The following is a 25,302-nucleotide window of genomic DNA, read 5'->3' on the forward strand; positions in this document are numbered from 1 at the left end:
GGGGCTGGGGCTGGGAAGGGAGGGAGAACCACGTTGGGTCGAGCAGCTGGAGAGGCCTTATGCCCAGCAGACCATGCTGGTACTGCATGCTGTGCTGAAGAGGAGGCAGGGGGCATATAGTTTCAGAAAATAGTCTTATTTAGGAACGAAAACAAAGATTAGAGGCTTACCATCTTTCTGCTCTTCATAATATCTGTGAAATGAACCCATATTAGAAGGTGGCTGTCTTGCTTGCTTTTGCTTGCCCTGCGAGCTTGAGGTGCTGGAGATCTGTTCTGGGACTGAGAGATATTTGCTCGCCCTGTCTTCATCATGCTTGCAGTCATGATGCCAAGTGATGATTTGTTACTGTTGCTGTTGCTTTTTCCAAAACACAATTAATGACATACCAAAAATAGTGAAAGAAAACTAAAGGTGCAAAAGCTATGGCACAGAAGTTAGAAGTGCCAAAATTCAAGTTATTTGTGCAAGCATAGCTCAGTTCCCTGGCTGCGTATGCATCATGCCACAGGCTTTGGCTTTGCCATTGCATACAATTTTACTACCGGACCCCTGTTTTAGTTAGCACATACGATGGACCCATTCTTCATAGGGGTGCTGTTGGATTGATGTCTTACTGGTAGGAGAAAATGAATGGTGAGAATGGAACAGGACAAGGTTCGCGGTCAGAAAGTAGTCTCCTGACCAAGGCAGCTGTAAAGAACTGAATTCTGCCCTGGGCTCTGCCACCCGCTTCCCATGTGATGCTCACATGTCACTCAGCTTTTTAGGAGGTCGGCACTAAATGTGCGTCTTGCTTGCATGTGCTCAGCTTTGGGCTGATTTGCAAAATTGCTGAGCACTCAGTCTTCTGAAGGAGAAGCTGTACTTTGAGTCAGGAGATGATGTGCTTTGCATATTTAAATAAATATATTTCCTAAGTACTTTGGAAAATAAGGGCCTAAGTTTCCATAATAACCACCTACATTTATATACTGCCTGTTGCTCATGCTGGAAGCAGGCATAATGCTGGTCCTAAACGCAAATGATGCTGTAAGTGAAGCAGGTCAACTTACTGATGAACTTCATGGAAAGTTCTCTTATAAACATAATACTCGACACCGAGCACTTCTGAATACTGCAGTGAATGGTGTGTGCAGTCATGCAATGGGCAATGAAAGTAAGACAAAACATTGAATGTAGTGAATATTGTAGTGAAGTACAGTGGGCAGCACAGTTGGAAAAGGGCACGTGTGTGGTTAAATGCATTATAATTCATCCATGTAAGGAGACTGATTTGCTCAGGCAAGGTAAGTTAGGTCCTAACTCAAGAGCTTGATTTTCTATTCCCGTGCTCTATTTGTTTGGGGTTTTTTTTGGTACATTAAGATGGAAACGAAGTGAATGAGATGATAACCCTTATTGTCATGTGAAACCTGTTTTTGATGGTGCTAAGGGATTTTGTGAGGGTTTTTTCATGCTTTTTCCTCTTGTGGTTTTATAACTTAACTCTGTTGAACACTGAAAAGTTTTAATACGGATGGAAAGGAAGCAGTGTCTCTACAAGATACAAAGGTAATAGCAGAAAGAAGTAGCCCTAGGATCACTTACTTCCACTTGCTCTCTGCAGATGGTTTTAACGGCTTTAGCCTCCTGCAGATACTCAGTTGCACTCACGCCAAATTAACTATTATCTTGTAACTGGCTATAAATACCGAGGGATAAAAGAACTCTGAAGAAAGCTCTAATTTATAGTTGGAACTCCAAATCTTCTCTCGTAAATATTAAATGTTTCATTTCATTCCCCTGTCAGTCTCAGTTCATTGCGTTCAGCCTTTTGGCAGCTCTTTGGGGTAAGGGAACCCAAAATGCATTGCCTGAGATGAAGGGTTCTGGGACACAGCTAGGACCTGTAGTGGTAGTGCAAATATGAGTAAGTGCAGAACTTGCTGATACTCAAAAGTGTATGTAATAGAGGGGTTTATTCTGTCTCTGCGGATGATTAGTGCACACATGGTACATGTGGTGTGAATGCTTATGCTCTTTTTTGGGTTGGTTTGTTTGTTTGGTTTTTAATTTTGTTTTTAAAGTTGTATACTTTGAGAGAAATCCTGTAAGCTCAGAAAGAAAATTGCTGCTTTGGAACTGAAATGAACATTTAAGAACAACCACTGTAGGAAAGATTCATGCAGCTTCACAGAGTTTGGTTAAAAGTCAACGTACCTCTTCCTTCCCCCTCTAATAAACAACGAAAAACTTCATTAGCTGTGGTACTTGTGCACAACCAGACGTGAGTTATCAGATCATCTCAAATATATGGTGTGTATGTAACAGCAAGGAAACCAGTCTAGGACAGATAGCGCAGAATATTTTTTGTGCTCTGCCATGTGAAGGGAAGCTCTGCAGTTCCAGAAATCCAGATGTATACATGGTAAATTAAAATGTATTGAATATCCAAACATTAGAATGAGTAAACCTGTAAGTATTAACCAGTATCGCTTGGGGTTAGATCTTTCTGGTGTTCTTCTGTTGATGGGTTTGGGGAAAGGGGGAGTTGGTTTGGGTTTTATTTTTTTAGGGGGTTATTACTCGAAAGAAGGCTTAGTATCTCTGTGTTTTCCACTCTGAGACCATGAAAGGTAATGTGCACACTGGAAGAAGTGCTGTTCTTTCAATGGCTAATACTGTCATATATTGAGATCATATAATGTAATTTTAATATTTAAATTTTGCTGTTCCATTGTCAAATTTTACTGTTTCATTGTCAAAACACTCTTAAAAAGACAGTTTTGTTTAACAAATAAAATAATTTTGCTCAGAAGAACGTCAGCAAATGGATAATTAACCAGCACTATGGCAGAGCTATGCAAATTTTTGCATGCATTATTGATAGTGACAGCCAAAAAAATCCCAAGTAAACAGAAAGGGACAGTTGGTTTGAGATTAATTGATGTACAGATACTTTGCTCTATAAACAAAAATATGGTTCTTATATACTGAAGACATGTTTTCAAGCAGTTGCTTGCTTTGTAATTTTAGGTAGTGTTATGGAATTTGATTCTAAATATATTAACCGGTACTGCTGGAAGAATACAGTTGTTAGATTCCCAGCAGTCAAACAGTATCAGTATTCCCAAAATGTGCCATTAGATGTAAGTGTTTTCTTTCAGGGTCTCAGCCTTTTCTCTTTATAATACTTGACGCTTGCGACCGTGTGTTCTCTGAGCATCCCACTGCATCTTTTGAGATGATTTACATAGACCTAGGGGTGTTTATGTCTATATTTTGAAACAGAAGTAGATAAAGACTTATAAGTGCCTTTTTGGCATTAGCGCAGATGCTTCTTGCAGGGAAAGTAGTATTGAGAAAACTCAGGGTCAAACCTCCTGACCTTATTTGTTGATGTTGCTGCTGTTAACTGAACTCTGTACAGCCACATACTCCTCTTGTGCACGTATTACTGTTGCCTTTCCTACTTGAGCTTTCTCTTCTAGCTCTGAGTGACTTTAGCACATCTCTGAATAAGGACTCAAACCCAAATCGCTGCTTTTCCAAGTGAGAGATTTTGAGCAAGCTTTTTTTTCCCCCTCTTCTGAACTGTTTTAAAGACTGGTTTTAGAAACTCCACGCTGCTGCATCTCGGACAGAATATAACCTTTTTTTGGTCCAGGTTCATTGCCAACTTTAAAATTAAAATGCAAGTGAACGTTTCTAGTCAGTTTAAATATCTTGTGGGTTTTTTAATGTTATATTTAAACATATATGTAATGACTGTTTAGTTTTGCCTCCCCTTTTTTCCTATTCCAAGGAAGCTCGTATGGTCAGGTGTTTAAAAATAACCCTCTGAGAAAAACTCATGGAGTCGTATTTACTCGCGCAAAGCCCAAGCTAAGATTGGCCTAATGTTAGGCCATGGAGGGCGTTGGGTTGCTGCTTCTGCCTCTCCGGGGCCAGGCCTGTGATGCTGCGTTGGTGATGCTCCGTGCTCATGCCCGTCCGTCAGCCAGCCTCTGGCTCATCGCGACAGCCACGTTTTCCTGTGACAAGCACGATCGGTCGACGTTCTTTGTGTGTTTGTAACACCGTAGCTTTCAAATGACTTGTCTTCCCAGCTGGGTAATAGCTCTGCAGCAGCCTTCCCTATAGCCCAATAGCCTCCCCTTGTAGCTTCCCCTGTAGCCTTCCCCGCCAGGTGCCTGTCTACTCCTTCCCTGAAAAAAAATGAACAGAATCTTCTTAAGACTTTTAACACGTATGGGCTATATTTCTGACACATTTGTTATTTAGAATACTTAAGTTAGTGCTTTAATGATGATGATAGTATAATTTGTCTTCTTCAGGGCAGCAGCTACTAAAGTTGCTGTTAATTGCTGTGGAGCTGGGATGAGTGGAAGGCATTGCAGGGAGCCTTGTAGGACAGTATTTGGAGGTACTCGAGCAGGATTCATTCTTGGGTTTAGTTATGTGGTAGGCTTGTATTTGCATACAGATTTCCTTTGTTTTTCCATGAATCTGCTCTGACTAATCCTTTGGCCTGTATTTCATTAAAAGTGTTGACTGCAGAATGATGGTTTTGGTAACAGATGAAACAAAACTTTTCCTTTTTTCCTTTGCATGTGCATGTACAAAATAAAAAGTACAGGATGACCTTTTTTATTTGATAATTGAGAATGTGCCTGACTTTGTTAGGAAAGCCATAGTCTAAGAATACGATTCACTGGTCTTTTTATAAATTAATGCCAGTATGGTGTATCAGTTCTCACTCCCACTTATCCTCTTATTCTCTCCTCTTCCCATCCCCCACTACTCCCTCCCTATTTTTAGAGGCAACAGAAAGCTGTTTTGCTTCAAGCGAGGGACAAAGATTAGGAGAGTTTTAATGTTTTGCAGCAGATTTCTAAAAAGCAGATGAGCCACGTTTGTACATTGTACTCCTAAAGTGGTGCTAAATTGTTTCTATGTTGTATTCATGAATGCTGGGTTTGTTTACTTCTAAAATTTTTACTCCTTACCCTCAAGCTATCGGCAAATTATGGCTGAAGTTTGAATTGTGGCAAATCTGTGTGTGAGGAGTACAGATTCGCTGCTTCTCCATATGAGAAATGGTGCTGTGTAATATTCCCTGCGCTCTTGTGCAAATAAAACTAAGTTCAGAGTCTCTGCGCTCCTGTGATCTGCAGACTGCATAGTGAGGAGTATTAAAGAGGACTGTTTATGTGGTGGTGATAAAAATCACACATACTTTCAGGAGACCTAAAGACCCTGCAGATTTTATTAAACTTTGAAGAAAATCATGTGCATGTTTGCATGTTTATCTGTATTGATAAATATATGTAACTTGCATGGAAGGGTATTGTTAAGACTGCTAATGTTCACGTTTGCGTCAGATGCAAGTTTGCAGCATTGCAAACCTAGTACTGAATGAGGACACTAGACTTTTAGCTTATGTGAAGCATACTGAATGTTTCACAAGAATTACTTGTTTAACGGTAAAATAATTATTTACAGTACTTAATGTGGGAAACATTTGTGAGTTAGTTTGCAGTTCTTTTTATCTTAAAGAATGCAATAGAATCCATTGCTAAAAAAATGGGACAATTCAAGCAAATGCTGTCAGTATAGACAGATACAGAGCAGTCTTAGCATAGCAAGAATATTTCAGTTGAATAAAATGATTAATTAGTTCTTTCAGTTTTAAAGTCTGAGATTAAAAAGTGTTGTGGGTGCTGTTATTCATAAACTGCTGCTATAGAAAATGTAAGAATGTGATGTTGGGTGTGTTTACTGAAAATTGAAGTTTAATATTTTTCCCTGGATGTAATATAGTGTGCACCTGATTCGATGTGAGAATCGAATGCCTTTTTAACAAGGCAGCACATTTTAATCGGTTCATCAAAGCCATCTAGGAATCTATCCTTGTTGTAGTTAAAAGCAAGTCAATCACTTCACCCTGGTAGTTTTCTTCCTTCCTGAAAGCCCCATCCTTCTAAAGAAAAGTTCATTTTTCTGTCTCAGGTTGCCATCAGCACCCTTTCAGCTTAAGGCCTTGCCCTGTCTGTGCCCATGACGAGTTCTGGCTACCCTGCAATCACGAGTGAGGTGATGAAACTAGCACTTTAAGTAGCATAGGTGCACGCGGTGGGGCTTGGAACAGTCAGAGTTATTAAAATTTAAATAGTTATCCAGCTTGCTTATCCACCATTGTAGGAGATCTTGTTTTATATCTTTATGCAAAGCTCATCTACAAAAAAAAAAAAAAAATCTTAGATTTTAATAAGAATTTAATTTGGCACTGCCATTAGGGTCTTTTTTCTTTCTGTGTTGAACTGTCTGTTCAGGTTTTTGCTCCCTTTTATAAAGGGTTGCAGTAACACTTGTTGGAAGACACCAAAGGTTCGACTTTTGTGAATTTGATACTGATAACAGGTTGTAAAGAATTATGGAATCAACACGTGGCTGAATGGATCTGGACTTTTACAAAGCAGGTTTGACACCCGGCCAGTTTTGGTCTCTGTAGACCTAATAAATAAAAGAGATTTTTCTACTGCCCTGTCACAGAAAACAAAAATGCAGCTTACTGAATTGGCTGTTCACTGCCAGTTGAGCAAAAAAATTGTTATTTTCTTGCCCTGTATAATAAAAGCAGTACTAATTAGTAGAAGGCACTAAAACAGTCTCATACGCTTTTTGTCTAGTATTTGAAGCTTTGAAAAAAATTCTCTTTTTTATGTATGATTGCGATAAGAACTTTTGAGAACTTTAAGTGTTGTTAAACTTCAATCAAATTGCATATTTTCAGACAGCTCTTAAGCAGACAGGACCTGTTACAAGAGTCTCTTTCAGAGTTAAACTGTTGGTTTGCAAACTCTTTCTGACATCTCCTCCTATGAAAGCAAAATAGCCCTTTTCTTCTTTTTAAATTCAAAATAAACCTATAATTGGTTTATAGGGCCTTGCACTCAAGTTGATGGCATTTCTGTCCGTCTGGGATGCAGAAGGAAGAAATGGGGAAAGAGGGAGCCCCTTGCATCTGGTTAGCAGGCCCAGCTCCGTAATTGTCTGGAGATCAAAGAACCATTTGATGGTGGCCGTTAACACCTTCCAACATAATATCCCCAGCTCCCTCTCTGCCCATCCTCCTAGCGCAGCTCAGAAAGTTGGCACTCTGAAAGACCTACCTCCTGAACAGAAGGAAGATAGGTGGGAATGAGGATTTGGGGTGCATGGGAGGTGGGGTGAAAGAGGAGGTAGAAGAAATGTGAGGTGGGAAGCCCTGGTGTTACCAAAGGACGATTTACAAAACTGTTTGCAGCCTATTGATAGGAATGGGAGGCTGACCGTCCTGCTGACATGTGCGAGGAGGAAAATAGAGAGTTAGGCATGCCAGCTGGCCAGTTATTAAAAAAGAAAATGCATCTAAAGATGATTGGTTTGCATGCTCAGATGCCCCGCGCGCGTGCAGTGGTACCAGCCACGCCAAGGGTACAGCACAGATGCGGTGCAAGAGCTGGGAGTCTGCAGGGCCATGGCCAGGCATGTGCATCGGCGTTTCTACACATCCCCTGCTAGAGTGGCTACTCAAAAAACTGGAAAACTCAGTCGTCTCATTTGCAGTCATTAAAACAGCAGTAAAACTGGCCTGCCTGGTTAGAAACCAGTCAGGCAGCAATCATATAAAAGGCCCTTAGCTTCCCAAAAATTGGCTGAAGGGAGTAGTGCTCATGTGACTCAAGGAGCGGGTGAGGTGGGTCAATAGTCTGTGAAATAGAGGAGGATGGAACCGTGGCATGGAGGTGTTCAGGGCACTCCGCAGAGGTGCGATGAGCGTGACCGACAGTCGTAGCAAAGCGTGAAGCTCTCTTTACCTCCTTTAATTTATATGTAGTCAGAATTTCTTTGCACCCTACCTTGAATGAGAGCATTACTTTAACTTGGTGAAAGCTGTGGACTGCAGTTGCACTGAGCTGTAGGTACGGCAGCTTTTGCATTTGCTTCCACTTGCACTTCAGGAACACTTGAAACAATTAAAATATTTTCTCCCTTGTGAGAGATGCAACTTATTCCATTTGTGTTCAGCAGGAACAAAAGCAGTTTCCTCATTTTTGGGGGTGTCTGCAGAAAGATCCTGGAACCAAAAAAGAAAATGAGTCATCAAATTTAGTCATAAAATTGGAGCTGGTTTGATTTTTAGAAGAACTGAGTAGCATTTTTGGGGCAGGTTTTTTTAGCCAGCATTAGAAATCATATATATTATATTTTTATACATATATATAAAATATTATATATAATTTTATAGTTTTATATATATACACATGTGTATATCTATTTAAATACATAGGCATAGTATGTGCTACCTGATTTTTTAGTAAATTGAGTAGCATTATCTCATTTTAAACTTGTATTTAAATGCTGTACATTCTTTCTGACTCAGAAATTCATGGGATTAATATAAAATAATTCTTTGTTTCTGTGTTGTAACTGCCACTGGAGGTAAGAATTAAAACCATTTCACATTTGGGGAGATTATGTGATAGAGAAACTGTTTCTTCATCTGGGTTCTATAGTGAGTTGCTGGTGAGTTGGCTTAAAGGAAAAAAAAAAAGGACGCTTGGCAAGAAATCCAAAAATAATAGAAACCAGGCAGCTCAATTTGAACCAAAATACTGAAGTTACTGTTGTTGTTTTTTCCTCTTTGCTGAAAGACTTATAAAAACTTCCATAACTGCTGCACTGTCCAGTTTGAAGTGTATTAAGTATGTGGTGTTCATGGTGTCCAGCCACACTGGCTGAAGATGAGAGAAGTACCACTGAGACCGTAGATTAAGAATGGGGCTTGCTTTGGCCATCGACTGTACTGGGGGCTTTCTTCAGTTCTCGCACAAGGACCCAGGCCAGGCAAGCTTTATCACTAGGTGCTTCCCTAAGTTTTTGACAGTGTTCCTCCCTGTTACTAAATTTTCTCACTGGCTACTGCTATAACCCTGTGAAATTTAGGCATTTATAATTATGGTGTATGATACAGTTCTGCCAGACTAGCTATAGACCATTTACCATGGCTATTGACCATGAATTACAGTTTGGAAGCTGCTGTTGGGGGTATTCAGAGATTCATCACCCTCAGTAGGAGAGTCAGGAGATGGTGATAGTCATCGGGCTGCAGAGGCACGCGGTTCAGAGGGGTTGTCTCGCTTAGACAAATGCTCTCACCTGACAGCAAACATGCCTGATTTCTGGTCTTCAGGCTAGTGAGTGTTAATCTTTCTATGCAAAGTGGCGAAGCATGAACAGGTGAGTGAGAAGGTTTGGTATGACAGGATAAGTTGAGCTAATCTGATAGGGGCAACAAACTGGTGACATCTGGAAATGAAAGTCCTTTTCCTCTTCCCCGTCGTCTTCTCCACAGTCTTGGCCAGGTTGTCATGTTGTCCCCTGTCTTGCTGGCTATAAAATTTCTCTCAGCCCTTGATGAACTGATTCAGTTCGCTAATCTACCAAAAAAAAGTGAATAGTTTTATGCCAGATTAGTGAGCTGAACAAATAGGGGGCACAATAACTTTTTAATAGTAGTTAGCTGTTAGGTTGGCTCAGCACCTGGTGTAACAGCACACTTTGATCATTTCTGTCCAGAATAATGCGGTGGTGTTTAGGGTATTTCCATGAGAGGAAGGATTTGTGGGTTCAAATAAGAGATCTCAAAAAGGAGATTATTAAGTTTTACAAATGTAGCCCAGGGGGTAGAGGAGAAATCAGCATATTAGATCAGAGCTGCCAAGCTTTGAGGCACCAAAACCCCATTTGCTCACAGAGTATCTGTTAGAATAGATTTTCTGCTACTTCTCATCATGGGTTTCAGGCTCAAAACCTACAATTTCTATTGCTAAGCGCACTTCTGGACTAGCAAGATGGTGTAAAAAAGGACATTTCCTTCAAAGAATCTCACAAATAAGACACAAATAGTATAATAGAGTTTAATGATCATTGTTTTATTAAGGAACCTGTGCCTGACATGCATTTTTGTATGTTTAGGAGCAATAAAATTTCTCAGTTCTCCTATTTTTTATTCTCTGCACTATGGAGAACTTTCTTGTGTCTTTGGCAAATGTATGAATTTTATCATGTATTTTTGAATTTCTGAAATTACCTAGGTGAAAACTAAAGCATAGTTTAAAAATAGTCATAAAACCCTGTAGCAAAAAGGGGGTTTTGCTCACAAAAATAAATGGTCACAGTGTATTCCTGTTCTAAGCCATGATAATAAGAGGAGGATAACTTTAAAAGGTTTGCTTTGGTACAGTGCTGCCAAATGTGCGCCAGGAGTCATCTTCACTCTATGTCCTAAGAGCCAGTTCAGTGGCCAGAGAATACTACAGGTGTATTTGCATTTATTCTAAGGACTTTCTGTTAGCTTTCTATGCAAGATATCCTTATATCTGTGCTGTTACTCAGTTTTGCTTTTATAACTCTGGTCAACGGCTCAATGTCTAGATGGAGATTGGTGACGAGTGGCGTCCCACAGGGGTCCATATTGGGACCGGTACTGTTTAATATCTTCATCAATGACATCACAGACAGTGGGACCGAGTGCACCCTCAGCAAGTTTGCAGATGACACCAAGCTGAGTGGTGCGGTCGACACGCCAGAGGGACGGGATGCCATCCAGAGGGACCTGGACAAGCTGGAGAAGTGGGCCTGTGTGAACCTCATGAGGTTTAACAAGGCCAAGTGCAAGGTCCTGCACCTGGGTCGGGGCAAGCCCCGGTATCAATACAGGCTCGGGGATGAAGGGATTGAGAGCAGCCCTGCTGAGAAGGACTTGGGGCTTGGGGGTACTGGTGGATGAAAAGCTGGACATGAGCCAGCAATGTGCACTTGCAGCCCAGAAGGCCAACCATATCCTGGGCTGCATGAAAAGAAGCGTGGCCAGCAGGTCGAGGGAGGTGATTCTGCCCCTCTACTCTGCTCTGGTGAGACCCCGCCTGGAGTCCTGCGTCCAGCTCTGGAGTCCTGAGCGTAAGAAAGACATGGACCTGTTGGAGCGGGTCCAGAAGAGGGCCATGAAAACGATCAGGGGGATGGAACACCTCTCCTGTGAAGAAAGGCTGAGAGAGTTGGGGTTGTTCAGCCTGGAGAAGAGAAGGCTCCGGGGAGACCTTATTGCAGCCTATCAGTACTTCAAGGGGGCTTATAAAAAAGATGGTGGCAAACTTTTTAGCAGGGCCTGTTGTGACAGGACAAGGGGGAATGGCTGTAAACTGAAGGGGGGTAGATTGAGACTAGATATAAGGAAGAAATTTTTTACGCTGAGGGTGGTGAAGCACTGGCACAGGTTGCCCAGAGAGGCGGTGGATGCCCCATCCCTGGAAACATTCCAGGTCAGGTTGGACGGGGCTCTGAGCAACCTGATCTAGTTGAAGATGTCCCTGCCCACGGCAGGGGGGTTGGACTAAGTGACCTTTAGAGGTCCCTTCCAACCCAAACTATTCTATGATTCTGATTCTATGAACTCTCTGATTTAATAAAAAAAAAAGTAAAATCACACATAAGTATATAACTTCCAATTTTCACAAGTCTGAGACTCAAGTGCATTATTTTGAAAACTTAACAGACTGTAAGTAGATTTATTTTAGTTGATTCCACATGGATAACATACTACTATATACCCTTTACTATTTGCTCTGTAGCTATTTTTTGACTGTCATTCATAGACTAAGAAAAACAAATTCTCTTGTAGAGTACATGAAGTGAGGTGAGCTTAAATATTGGTCTAAAATAAGCACTTATGAAATGACCGACTAAACCTTTAGTCAGTCAGAAACAGTGCTTGAGGTGCTGGAAACTGCTGTAGATCCTAAGAAAGTCAATGGGGGACATGAGTTGATGTCCATAAAGCTATGATACTTCGACTCACTTTGCACCAGGTGTTTCCCTAGATGCTTGGTAAAGAATGGAAGAGGTATTAGACCTTAAAAATATTTGAAGCTAAATTCTCTTGAACTCACAATGGTGCTGGGGATGGGGTTAGCTGTAGAGGGTTGGTGGTGTGGGTGCTTCTTGTGTCAGATTTGGCTTCCAAGACACAGCCTTCTTTTCATATGACAATGAGCCACAAAATTAAGGATGCTGTGCCACAGCAGTAGGAAGTTGTAGGTGCTGTTGTCAGTATTGGTAACTCAGATTTATTTTGTTTTGTTTTATTTTGTTTTATTTATAATATGCCCTAAGTCAATAAAATCAATAGAATACAGGTGTAAGGTTGCTATTCCATTTTAATCTACTTTTCGGTGTGAGGACAAGCGGTAAGCAGCTGTGTGCAATCTATTGTGGAGCAGTAACCTTAATGTGGGAGTCTGTTTATTTGCATAAGAACCATAATGTTTTATACTGAGCTCATTGTATCATGTTATTTGAACAGATTGAAATAAAAGAGTGAACTACACTATACATGTTGATCAATGCATGAAGTAGTTTTTCTGTTGATGCTAGTGTAGCAGTAGTTATATAGGATATTACAATTCTTTGAGATATTATTTGAAATTAAAAAGGGAAGCATGATTTGGGGATTTTTGATGATTGAAAGTTCTAGTATTGTAGGAAATTATGTTCCTTATGATGATTTAAAGAACAGTTTCTCTAAACAAACTTAAGAACAGAATTAAGTTTACCATGTAGAGAAGAATCCCTCATCAAATGATGCCAGTACGTAGCAAATACGCTATTTGCATTGTAGTGTGGCTTTTGTGGTAATTGTATTAGTAACAAAAAGCTGCTGAAGGTTTTCAGGGGATAAATTGTACTTCAAAAATGCTGGAAACTACTGAAAAAAAAAGAAAAAGGGAATCTTACCTTACAATGAATTAATGGTCTTGGATGAATCTTTGCTGTTGGGTAAGATGTTCAATACACTTCAGCCAGCTGGCTTAAGTCCTTGTAAGAATACACTTGTCCTAAGGAAGATTAGTCTTTTTGAATATTAGTTCACTGCACGGAGCCTCACCTTTTTTCTTGACGTATATAACCGGGTGTTTATGTATTCACAAATCTTATATAAATACATGCAGTCCTAGAGCCTTTTCAAGCATTTCCATTATCAGTGTTTTATGATTTGTTTTACATTAAAGCTTTCCTACTTGATGTAGTGTTTTAGCCCATAAATATTGATCTCGATGACAAAATAATTAGGTTGGTTTATGTTAAACAAACATAGCATTTTTGGAGGTCTGCTGGATTTCAGATGAGTTTTTAGGAACACTATATAGTGGTCTGTAGGAATTAAATCTATTACAGTTGCTTGTAGTTGAGAGACAACTACTAGCGCCTGATACTTCTAATCAGTTGGGCAATGCTGTATGAATGGAAATACTTTTCTTTTCATTGAAAAAAGTCCTTGCTGACAGCCAGTATGTTATACTCTGCCAGATGAAATAGTGCATGAAATTCTGCTCTTTTTAAAGGAAGAAGTTCCGTGTAGTTTTCATGATTGTACATTGAAGTACTGAAGTTTCATTCAACCTAATTATATTTTTCATCTTAACTGTAACTAGTGATCAGATAATTATTCTGTCCTTAAAGAAAAATCTAGCTATTATAGATGCTTGGTAGCCAGTTTCATTACTTAAATTGAAATCACAATATAATAAAATTATTTATTAGTAATTTTTGAAAACTGAAGTGTGCTTTTAATGCTTTATTATGTTTTACATACTGATGTTGAAGCTTCTCAGTTTATTTTCATAAAAATAAACATGGATGTTCTAGGAGTGTGCATGTGGGTCACATACTTTTTTTGCCAGAGTTAATAAGTACTTTTTGAAAATTAGGTACATCAGAGGTCTCTAGACTAAATACAATCTCACAGGACTATTTAGTCATTCCTGGGAAATAATTATTTCTTACTGAAAAATAAATGTCATAGTGCATTTAATTCATACTATAATTTGCATCCATCCGTGAGCATGTGACACTGTTTTTCTCTTTTCTTGGTCTGCTCTTCTGGACCATGTTTGTACAGAAGTATTTACAAAAGCCATTAAGAAATTGTTGTCTTGTTTGCTATTAAGAGCTCAGTAAAAAAATCTGTAAATTGGATTTTGCTCTAAAAGAATGTGTTTTGTCTGTTTTGAGAGGTTTTCCTCTTTCTGTATTTTACTTGACAGTGTGCTGCATTTGTTTTCAATGCTGAGATAAATAACTGCTAAATAGACAAAAGGAAAGAAAAAGTTTCCCAGAGTTTCATACAAGAAGTTTATTTCCCCTCCAGGCAGGGGCATATGATCACAAGAATAGTATTGTACGAAGTTACCCTTCCTCTTTGTAACTGATACACGACTGCCCCTAATTTAGTGCAAATGTGAAGTAAAATGGATTTGCTTAATTATCTCTGTTAGCTGTGTGTGACCTTCATCGGGAATGAAGCTAACCCATTTTACTTCAGGTTTTCGTGGCCTAGAAGTATTTTGTGAGAAGCTGTAGCTTTTCAGGCAAGCATTGGTACCTCTAGGATGAAAACGGTGGCATCCAAAGAAACGCTAGCTGGTCTGTGTGCTGTTGTCTGACGATGCTGTTTGAACATTGCTTGTAGGCATGCAACAAAACTGGTGGTGAAGACAAAGGCAGCTTGCATGGCGTTCACTCCGGCACTGTCCGCCCGCAGCCTCTACTCCTCAGTTTGACCACTGGTCTCAAGTGTTAATATTTGTACAGTTCTCATTTCAGCGAGCTGAATAACTTAGGCTATTAAGGGCTGAAAGGGGAGTGCCAGGAACTGCAGTAAAGAAGGCTGCCTGATGCTTCCCAGTATAGGATGCTGGTTGGAGTTTTTTATAACTTTGCAAAACATTAGCCTTTGGGGCTAGGCAGTTGCCTCTAGCTTAATTTTTTTTTCTGCCAAAATTATTTAGCTATGTGTAAGAATGTGTGGAAAAAGTTATTTCTCATTGTAGATTTAAAAAAAAAAAAAAAACACCACCTTTTTTTGGAAATGCTCCGTGTCTCTCCCTTTGAAGCAGAGACTAGGAGTTAGATGCCAGTGTGGGAAGCGCTGGTGATAGGCACTGGGGAAGAAGAGCGGCTTATGAGTCACGGCTTTGCCTTTGTCAGCACTGTGAAAATCTCAGATCTAACCAAACTGTAACCTTTTAAAGAAATCACAGTCCTCACATGCCGTCTTGAGCATGTGAGAGCTGTATGGCCTGGAAGGGGAGGGGGAGGCTGAGCTGGGGGACAAAACCGATGCCTTGTACCCCAGCGCCTGAAAGCCAGAAGCGGACCCGTGGGGCACTGGCACGCACAGGGTCCTGGCGTGGACCTGGACCCAAAATACCGTAGACTGTGAACAGGGGAGAGAGACCCGGGGTGAGAGTGACAGTTAATATGACGGCGTGTTGGGGAACGAAGGAGGGAGGAAAGAGGGGGAGTCAAGGGGAGAGTGTGGCACTGCCAGCCAAGCCTGGAAGTGACTGAGGCAGGAGAGATGAAAAGCCTTGGGGAGTAGGGGTGAGGAAAGACTTGGCAAGGGTGTTGACGGTAGGAACGAAGAAGGACCAGGGCTTTAATCGACATGGGCCAGAGGATATGGCTTGAGGAAAACAGGCAGAGGAGTTTGTTCTGGAAGGTCCTTTTCTATAGAGATCTATGAATATAAATAAACACTCTTTGATTTCAGTAGAAGCTCCATGAGAATATGTTTCTAACCATCACCTATGGCTAGTATCCATACACAGAATTGTTTTGTGTTTGCAACCAGTTCACTCCTTTGCCACAAGAGCTGCACGGTATATCTAAAGATTTTGACCCCACTGCTATTTTTTGTAGGTGTTGGTGTGACCCCATCGTACAAGGTCTGATGTCCCAATTTCTTTTTTCTAGAAGTGGTGAATGCAAACATTTTTGCAGTGTGGCAGTGTCCAAGTCAAGGAATGTCAAAACTGAGCTTGTCTTTGCAAAGCTCTTTTGTTTGGCCCCTCGTGAGGAAGCCTTACAATTTAACAGTATTTAACCGTGCGTTGATGTGCTGCTGTTTTCCACAGGACCCCTGCTTCATTCCGTGCACAGGATGGACTCGCTCCGGGAATGAATCTGGTTGATGCAGTGGAGAAGGCTGTTCTCTGTAGTACCCCTGCCTCACTTCCAGCAGAAGTCGGGACGTGTGTGGTGGGCGAGGCAGGGGATCGCAGGAGGCAGAAGCCGTTCTGGTGCTCTGCACAGCTGCATGCTGCCCTGGCGAACAGGACTCTCTTCCTGGCTGTGCTGCAGACTTCCTAGGTCATGCTAGGTAAGTTGCTCAATCCTGGCTTTTCTCATGTCTTTGCTAACTGTATGTGTCTTGCTTTCTTGCGGATGACTTGAGAACTTTGGATCTGATTTAGAAAAGTGCTGAGCACCGATAACTGCGAGTGAGGCAGTGGGGGTTGAGGTTTGAAAGTGCTATATAAAGCACAATGTAATGCTAAGTGCTGTGAAAAAATTAGGTCTGAGTTATGCCAAACTGGAGACAAAGTTGTCTTCAGAATTGGAGAATCGTTTTGACCTTAAAGCTGTCGCTGCTTTAGTTAGGAAGTTAGGAATAACGCAGTTATTCTAAGTTAGGAGTAACAGTAGGACTAACCATTATGTTGATGAAGCACTCAGCTGCACCACTGAATTCACAAAGAAATTACTTGTTCCGTCTTCCAAAAAAAATTTGAGTAGCATGCAGTAAATAAGGTATCGGACCATACGCCAAATACCAAGAGTAAAACAGATGACTGTTTTGATTAGTGGTAATGCTGTAAGCTGAATGAGGCAGAGGTGCTGTGGAAATGGTATGACATAACTGCGGTGTATACCATGCCGCAGAAGCAAACAAAGGCAAAGTTTAGGTTTCTCTAAAACTTACTTCTGACATTTCCTCCTGTGAGTGCTTGCCTCTGCAGATTTGTTTTAGTGTAGATGTTTGTATCACGTAATATGATTTGGGGTGCAAGAAGCACAGCATTTTTTGATGCTGTCAACTCAGGTAATATATGTCCATAAACCAAAAATGACACGTAAATTCATCATTCATCGTAGGCACATGCCTCTTGTGCCTGGTTATTGTATCAGATACAAAGTAGACAGTGTTTGTAATGCCCGCTATCAGAATGGCTTGAGGTCAGAATTTCATCTGCATTTCTTCAGTCTCAGGATTTGTGTTTTCCCAGTGTGATGTCCATAGCTAGCTACAATGCTATTGTAATCAGTAGATAACAGAGAATTTTTTGGCCAAGGCATGGTTAAGCTAAATATTATTTTAACTTAGCTAACCTGAATGCAAAATATCTAACATTAGATCAGATTTTATGAATTAACCAAGAGCATGTCTTCAGCGCCTAGAAACATAGTGAGTGTGTTTGCCAGATAAGCTGTTACTCTCTATTGCAGGAGAGAGAGAGACAGTAAAAGCTATGAAGCTTTGATAATGGCTAAATATTATATTAAATACACAGCGTAAGAATGCACGTTCCCCTTCCGGCCTGCTCATGGGGGATCTACTACATATGGCTCTGTGAAAGGCTGCAGTAATGCTTTAGGCGCCAAGCAATATTTTTTAAGTGCTGCTTTCTAAGAAAACCTAAGGTATTTTTGTTTGACTACTGCTGTGCAGTGCAAGTCGTTCTATAAATCTTTAAACATAAACAGAAAAGGCGGGGGAAACAATCTTTATTTTATGAGCAGAAGTTAAGTTATAAATGAAATTATTTGCTTTACCTAGAGCATTGAAAATTATGTTGCAATTAAACTGATGCAATAGCACACGTTACGAAAGGAGTGCACAATTCGCAGAGCCCGCTGCAGAAAAACACGGGACTGGAACAGCAGGGGTGTTGTGGGTCTGCGGGGCAGCGCACTGGCAGAGCTACGCGGGGAAGATTATCGGCTAATGTGGAGAGAGGAATGCCAAGAAAAATAAAAACTCTGCCGTTCCTGCGTATCCCATAAAACCGGGGGCGGGGGGGAGGAGGGTGACTTGTTTAATCAATGTGCCTACTTTATTTCGGTGGCACGTCTAATCCGGTATGGAAAATGTTTTCTGTTACGTGAAAGAAAGAAAGAATGGAAATGGAAGCTAATTTTGAGCTAATATATTTTGAAAGCTGCTAATAATAGTGGAGTTTTATTCAGCGTGCTCTACTTCTACAATAGAAAAGTAAAATTCCTTTGGGTTAACTGAAACATCTGTTGAACAAATTGGTTCAGTTTCATGAATCTGTTACTAATTCTGAGAAGTAGATGGTGTTTTATAAAACCAGTAGAGTCAGGGGGTTAGTGCCCGTATTCTTTCATTTTTTTACTATTATTAAAGTAGGTCATTTTGAAGTGTTACATTTGCATGAGTACAGTAATACTGTTGTTAATATTTCTAGTATTTCAAGCTTTACCTTTGCTTTAATGAGTTTTCTTCACTGTTTTTAATCAACTTTACTAATATTCTTTAAAGTCATGGGTTTCCAGCTTTTTATCAAGATCTTAGTAATGAAGTAATTGAGTAATTTTTTTAAAAAACCTCTTTCGGTGCGTTTCTGCTTGTATTTCCTCATTTCTGCAGTTTTTTATACTCTCTTTTACTCTCTTTTACTTATGAAGAATGTTAACAGAATTTTAGTTGCTCCTACTTCTGTTTTCTCATTTGGACTAATTATTCTTTGTAACTTCACGGTTGTGGAAAGAATATTGTAGGTGACAAATCGGTTTATGGCTTCACACGGTGGAAGCTAAGAATGTCGTAAGAGTCAATAAGCTGATGTCATATGAATTAGTAAAAGAAGAAAAAGGGAGAAATTAAAAACAGTTTCTAAGATTCTGTTCCCATGCGTCAGGAATGCTCTAATTTAATCTCATACATGCATCTTAAAGCAGTTTAGGTTTCTCAGGTACATCTCCTGTCAATATCATCACTGAAAGGAAATCACAAGTAAGTGTAATGTTAGCATGCAGATCAAATTAAGTTCAGTGTGCTTTACTGTTACATATATAAAATCAATACAAGTTCTTCTTGTGTACTACATGTAACTAGCTGTAACACTGACAGATTTCAAGGGAGAAGCTGAACTTTGAATTTAGACGATGTATATATTTTTTTTGTAGTGCATATATTATGTGGAAGACAGACTGGTGTTAAGCATGTACATTCAATGTGATTGTAAGTTAGGGCGTTTTCAGCTTTGTGGTCAAGGTGTCTGACTGTTCAGAGTAGCTCAGTGTATAGGTAATGAAGGATGTGAACGGAAGTTGATAATACTTTCTAATGTTTAACAGATAATTTACTTTTTATTATGGCTATTTTTTAAGTTTTAATGTATGTTAATTATGCGGCAATTCAGTTTTCTTCTTTAAAGTAGAAGATAATGCAAGTGTAAATAAGAGGGACAGCAGTATGGGATATCGTTGCTTTTGAGGGATTGCTGGGTTGAGGAGGAATGGAGATGTATAGTTGAGTTTTGTGAAGGTGCATGTGAGTATTGGCAGCGCAAGGAGCTGCCCCACTGTTGATAAGATGTTCCAGACAAACCCTTGTGTCAGTTTTGTCCTTGGTGCAGCTTGCTGAAGTTTCATGACGTGCACAAAATGAAGTGGGGGGGAAGTTTTGTGGCTGAAGTCCTGTGCCAAGTCTTTTTGAAGTTGTATGCAGCAGCTGTGCTGTAGCTAAAGAAAGGCTTTCTTTGCCTCCATCGTAACATCTGCATGATATTTAACAGCAGAATTGTTCCACTAAGATGTATCATTTAGCTAATCCGGGTTGCCTTCATTAAGTCTTTTTCTCTTTTCCTTATTAGAAATGGTTGCATTACTTTTGGGAATAAGTTTGCAAAGATCTGGACTTGAGTGCTTCTGTGTAGAAATAGTAGGCTTCAGTCAAAAAAAAAGTCAAAAGAGGAGTTGAGACCTCGAGTTTAAGTCTGTAGCTCAGTGAGGCTCTTAAGGTAATTGGGCAGCTTTAGACTGCACCCCATGAATTGGATTTTTCTATGTCCTCCCTTGTTTGGAGGATAGAGGTTGAACATGGGGCCAGTTTTTGTGGAGGTGTCACAAATGCGGCATCATTGCAGCTAACCTTGGTCTGACGGCTTCCAGAAGCGTGGCTTGCACCCTCCCTCCTGAGGTATTACCCCGTCTCCCTTGTGCCAGCGCTGCTGCCGCCACGATGTGAGCATGGGATGAGTTGGCTCAGGGAGCCAAACCAGTGGTCAGCTAACCGCGTTTTTGGTTGGGTTACTTGGCTGGCTCTTTAACTCTTTGAACTTGCTAACTGCAGAGTTGGACAGACGTCTGCGCTGAAGATGACATGGAAGAGGGATGGCAGGACCAGCCTCTTCTAGTTGCAAATGAGCCTGTCTGGCGCTTCAAAACCATGCCTTGACTTGAGGCAGGAAGAAGGCAATCGAGGGAAGTGTTTTTAAAGAAGTGCCTGAGTTAGACTGTATACCGTGTTTACTTTGAAAGTTAAGTGAAGAGAAATCAATAAATCAGGTGTAATTGAATTTGAAATTTTAGCTTTAGTGTTTCTTTTAGTTGGAGGTTTTTGCATAAGGACTTTTAAACTGAATCTTTATTGAATCCAGTTTGAGACCAAGAGGTCTGTAATTGTTCACTCTGTTTGCACTGCAAAGCTGGCAAGTTCTCATAGTTGAAGGGTGGGATCTAATGGTCAGAAATAAGAAGTTGTGGTCTTGGAGAGCAAAACAAAGGTAGTAGAAACGCTGACACTTCTCTGTGTTAAGGATTTTGGTGATCTTGACTGTAACTGTCTTGCATTTATAGGGGGTACTTCACTCTCAAGCAGTATGTCATGAACTAAATCTGGAGGAATACGTTGTAAATTAAATGTGGGTGGGGTTTTTTTGTAAGTAAGAATGATCACATTTTATCATCAGGAATTACTGGATATGCATTTGCTTTTCCGTTGAACAATATGATCAGTCTTCCTGCTGTAACCTCTTAGGAAAATGACTGTCAGTGGAAAAGCAGAGTGCTGATTTATGTAATTGTACTCATTGCAGAAGTTTGGTTTGTGAGATTCAATTAACATAAATAAGCAAAGTAAGAGAAAAGGCACAGGAAACATAGTGCTGCTTATTGGGGTTGTTAAATGGTATTTTCAAAATTATCTTCTAGTCAAATAATGATTTTCTTCAATTTATGCCAGGAGGACTATGTTACTCCCCATACTCAGTGTCTATAAAATTGAACATATACTTGCCACAATGAAGAATTAATACCATACTGTGCAAAATAACGAAGCTGCTATTATAAATTACTTGAAATACTGCATATTGAATGGAAAAAGAGAGATCTGCCGGCGTGTGTAATTCAGAGCACAGCCTGCCTGCTCGGGAGGACGCGACGTGCCCGCCTCCCCGTCCGAGAATGACTGTGACCACATCACTGGGGACTGAGCACGCCCCGGGTGACAGCTGGGCGTTTCAGTCTCACACGTGGAAAACATGTGTTTCCTAACGCCTAAGGAGTACGGTTAGGTCCTAGACAACAGTAGTCCAATATATGCATTTTATCTACACGCTTTAAAATAGTTAGTAAAATAAGGTCTTGAGATCAGTCTTCAAAACTGAGCACATGTGATACATTCTGGTTCCAGCAACATTACTGTGAGGTAAGGGCAAGCAGCCGAGGACTTGCTTCAAAAACAGGAAGTGCCCACATTTATATAAAATTGCATACTTTCAGCTGTCATAAATGTGGTTTCAATGCAGTTGCAGGAGTAAAGCCCAAAGTAGTTATAACCAGCTTACTTCCTCTTCCAGTCAAAGTGCAAATAGCCATATAATTAACAATCTGCGGCTCATTTTCTCTAGCTGGGTTAAGTATTCTGTTTCACCTATTCAGTCGCTGTATAAACAGAGGGAACTTGACTTGCTTAAGAACATTTTAAAACACAAATGTTCTTGGTCATAACCAGGTCTGCAGATTCACAAAACAGGATCTTCGATTGCCCCTCAAGCTTGGCAGCAGAAATGAGACCTGTAAGTGTGGCTGGCGTGCTGCCAGGCTCCTTGGAGAAGAGCGAGCCTTGCCAAGTTGGCTTCTTGCCATGGTAAACTGCATGGGGCAGCAAAACCTGCTGCAGAGCTGGTAGACAGTTTTTCTCTTTAGGGACTTCCCTTCTTACATTCCATTACAAATTGGCTTTATTCAAAGTCTTTTATCATTAATTTTTTGAGGACTGATTGCTCAGCTTTTTGGACAGCTTTTTTCTGAGTTAATTCATCCATCCTGCCTTTGACTCTGCTCATGCACTTAGTATGGCAGAAAAGCATGAGTACAAAAGGATAAGAAAGAGTTTCTCTTCTGCTCCTGTACCCTCTCGGGTTGGTTCAAATATGTTTTAGGCTGCTTGGGGCCTTTGAGGAGAGCCTGTCATCACTTCTCTGTCTCTGTTGATATCAGGCACTTGAGCAGCAAATACCTACTGAATATTCCCCACGTACTCTGCTTGCTGGGAAGAGCCGGTGAGGAGCCTTTCCAGGGAAAGGGAGCTCTCCCAAGAGAGTTTCTCCAGGGCAGCTCTGCTTGGTTACTGAAGCTGCAGCACTTGCTGCATACGGAAATCGACAGTAGACGTTTTCTTCTTGTGACAGGTTCTTGGAAAGAGGCTTTTCTTTATGTGAGAGGTAGCACTGCATTTTGCAAAGCCCTGTAAGAAACCTTGAGGCAGAGCTCAACAAACGTTACTCTGTCCTAAACATAATATGAAACATTTCCCTTCCCCTTCCTAGCTTTCCTCTTCAACTATCAGATAAAGAGTCTAGAATACTTGCTCAAGACCTTATGAAGTGTCATACATTCATAGTGACCATCTTTTGACTTTATGCAAGAAAGCTAATAGTCCTTAAAAGGACTATTTAATCCTGTGCTACCCAAGGTTTTCCCTTCTTCAGGAAAAGCTGGCTAACCTGTTTTGTTGTCACTGGAACAACGAGAAGAGCTACATCGATGTCCAGAACCTTGACTCATCTTTCTGAATAAAATTTTAAAAGCAAAAGCAGTCTTAACAGCCTCTGTGTGAAAACCAAGATATATCCGACAGTAATGGGAACAGAAATCAGAACAGAGTTCTGCTTTGAGCTTCCTAATGTTTTTAGCTGTAATTTAGCAGGGGAGTCAAGGGAAGACCAATGAAAATGAGAACTCCTTTGCGTCCTGTGAAAAACCATGGTTGTTAGATATATTGAGGTGTTTCTTTCATTCTAAATAAAATTTGGAAGCTTTCAGGACACAGCAAGGTTTATAACATTTTTAATTGTGTAAAGGATTCCTTCCTATTCTTGTCTTCCAATGTTTTAAGAGAACATAGAGCTGCCACTCTGAAGATGATGTTTGCACAGCTTCTGCTGCTGCTTCTGCTTACTCTGTGTCTGTGTGTGTATGTAATAATTTATTATAACATCAATATAACATTATTGTCAGTCATTCAGAAGAGCCTTATCTTAGGTGCTTGCCAGAGTTACTCATGTGTTTCTTTGCTTAGCATGACATGGCCATATTTTCCTTCATGGCTTAGTTCCTAGCCCAAGCACAGGTGATGAAATGTGCTCACATTGTGCTCTGTTTTATCACTGAGTTAAGGGATTGCATGGAGTTGTGTTGTAAAAGAGGACAGTAGGGCCAGTCAGTTCGATGCAATGAATAGATTGTTCTTACTCGTAGAGGAGTATGGTCCAAACAGTGGTCTGTGGGCCAAGACCAGCCTACAGGAAATTTCCATCTGCTCTGCTTTTTACCAAAGGAGATGGAGAGCAGCTTTGCAGCCACAAATACTGCCCAGCAACTGGACAGTTGGAGGCTTGCCACAGTCCAATTTAGAGGGCTGCCTCCAGGGGAGTGGAAGAAGGTGGAGTGGAAGGGGCTGGGTAGAAGAGCCTCCCTTCTCTCGTGGTCCGGTCTTATTTCCATGATGACATCTTGACAATATTTCTAGGATAGCTACTTGTGGCATGTGCAGGCTGGTCAGGTTGGTGACTACCCTGAGGACTAGGAAGTGAGGTCTGTGAGAACTAGCTGGTGGAAGGATCTGCATCCAACCACCAAAATATAATTGCAAACCCCTTGTAATAAGTGACCACTTTTAATAGGAAACCACATCCTTTAAAACCGTTCATTAAAAATGCCCTTATCAATTACAAGGTACCATGACATATAAAAACCATCTTATTCGCATATGAAGTAATTCAGATTCAAACTGCTAATTGCCATTTGAGAAGTCAAATACTAATTTTTGAGTGGATTTTGATACTATAGTTTTATATTGCCTTTTAGGAGAATTTCGAAATTAATTTGAGACCATAACTATTAAACCTGAAAAGAGCATGGGAAGCTGGAAAGCTCTGTGTATATATATAAAACAAACAAACAAACAAATTAAAAAAATTTGTACGTGTACTCCTCATTGGCATGCAGTGATAGTCTATAAAGTTTTTATTATCCTGAGATAATACACATACACATTACATGAGAGCACTGAATACCTTTTTAAGCTATGCAGGTCATCCAAAACAAATGCCTCTATCAATTATCTCCACACTTGGTTGTGTATTTTGATCATCATAAAGTTAAATACTAAATGAAAATTTAGATTTTTATATGATTTATATTTTTTAACTTTGGATTTTTTCAGATTAACTGTTTTAAGAATTTTCACACTTAGGAAACCATTAAGCTCTTGTAATAATGAAGATGGTTCAGGTAAAAATGAAATAATAGAAAAATTATGTACAAAGAAGGTGCTAGCTTTAAGATCTTGACTTACTATATTTCTCTCTTTCAGCTGATGGTAGAAAAAACTTCAAATTACTTTTGTGTATGTGTATTTATCCAAATAATCTGGATTACTTAATTCAAATACAGTCAAATAGAGAAATACATGCATTGTTGTAAAGAGTCATTGCAATGAGCCTGGCCTCTAGTATGTATGGCAGAATTCTTGTTCTTAAATAAAACTGAATGAAAGCAATTCTCCTGCATCACAGTTCCCTTGTGTCATTGCTCTATGGACCTACATGAAATCCAGGTACTTGGAAATTCCCCTGAGCCTCATCAGACTCCTGTAAGGTTTCTGGGTCTGGCATGACAGATCTGTTTGCTAGGGACAGATTGTTTCTTCTTATCGGGAATGGGGCCGTCATGAGTCAGCTAACCAAATTGCTAAGATCAGTGTTGAACTCTCCAAATTGCCTCAGTAATATAAAGAATAGCATAAGTTCGTGCTCAGTTGCAAACTTCCTAAAATCACTTTTTGCACTGTAGAAAAATGAGGAGAGATGCACAAACTTAGACAAAATAGCAAATGGCTTT

General features: G+C 40.2%; 1 protein-coding gene across 4 annotated transcripts in view; it reads left to right on the forward strand.

Moving 5' to 3' along the window:
* The window catches only part of NCOA2 (nuclear receptor coactivator 2), a 199,249-nt gene that overhangs the window by 56,334 nt on the left and 117,613 nt on the right, over positions 1-25,302 (forward strand). For all 4 annotated transcript variants that reach the window (XM_076329574.1, XM_076329573.1, XM_076329578.1 and 1 more), the window contains one exon: positions 16,005-16,249. The gene's annotated coding sequence lies outside the window, so the exon portion shown is untranslated. The remainder of the gene's footprint in view (positions 1-16,004; positions 16,250-25,302) is intronic.

Source organism: Aptenodytes patagonicus, chromosome 2 (assembly GCF_965638725.1).
Source record: "Aptenodytes patagonicus chromosome 2, bAptPat1.pri.cur, whole genome shotgun sequence".
NCBI classification, from domain to species: domain Eukaryota; kingdom Metazoa; phylum Chordata; class Aves; order Sphenisciformes; family Spheniscidae; genus Aptenodytes; species Aptenodytes patagonicus.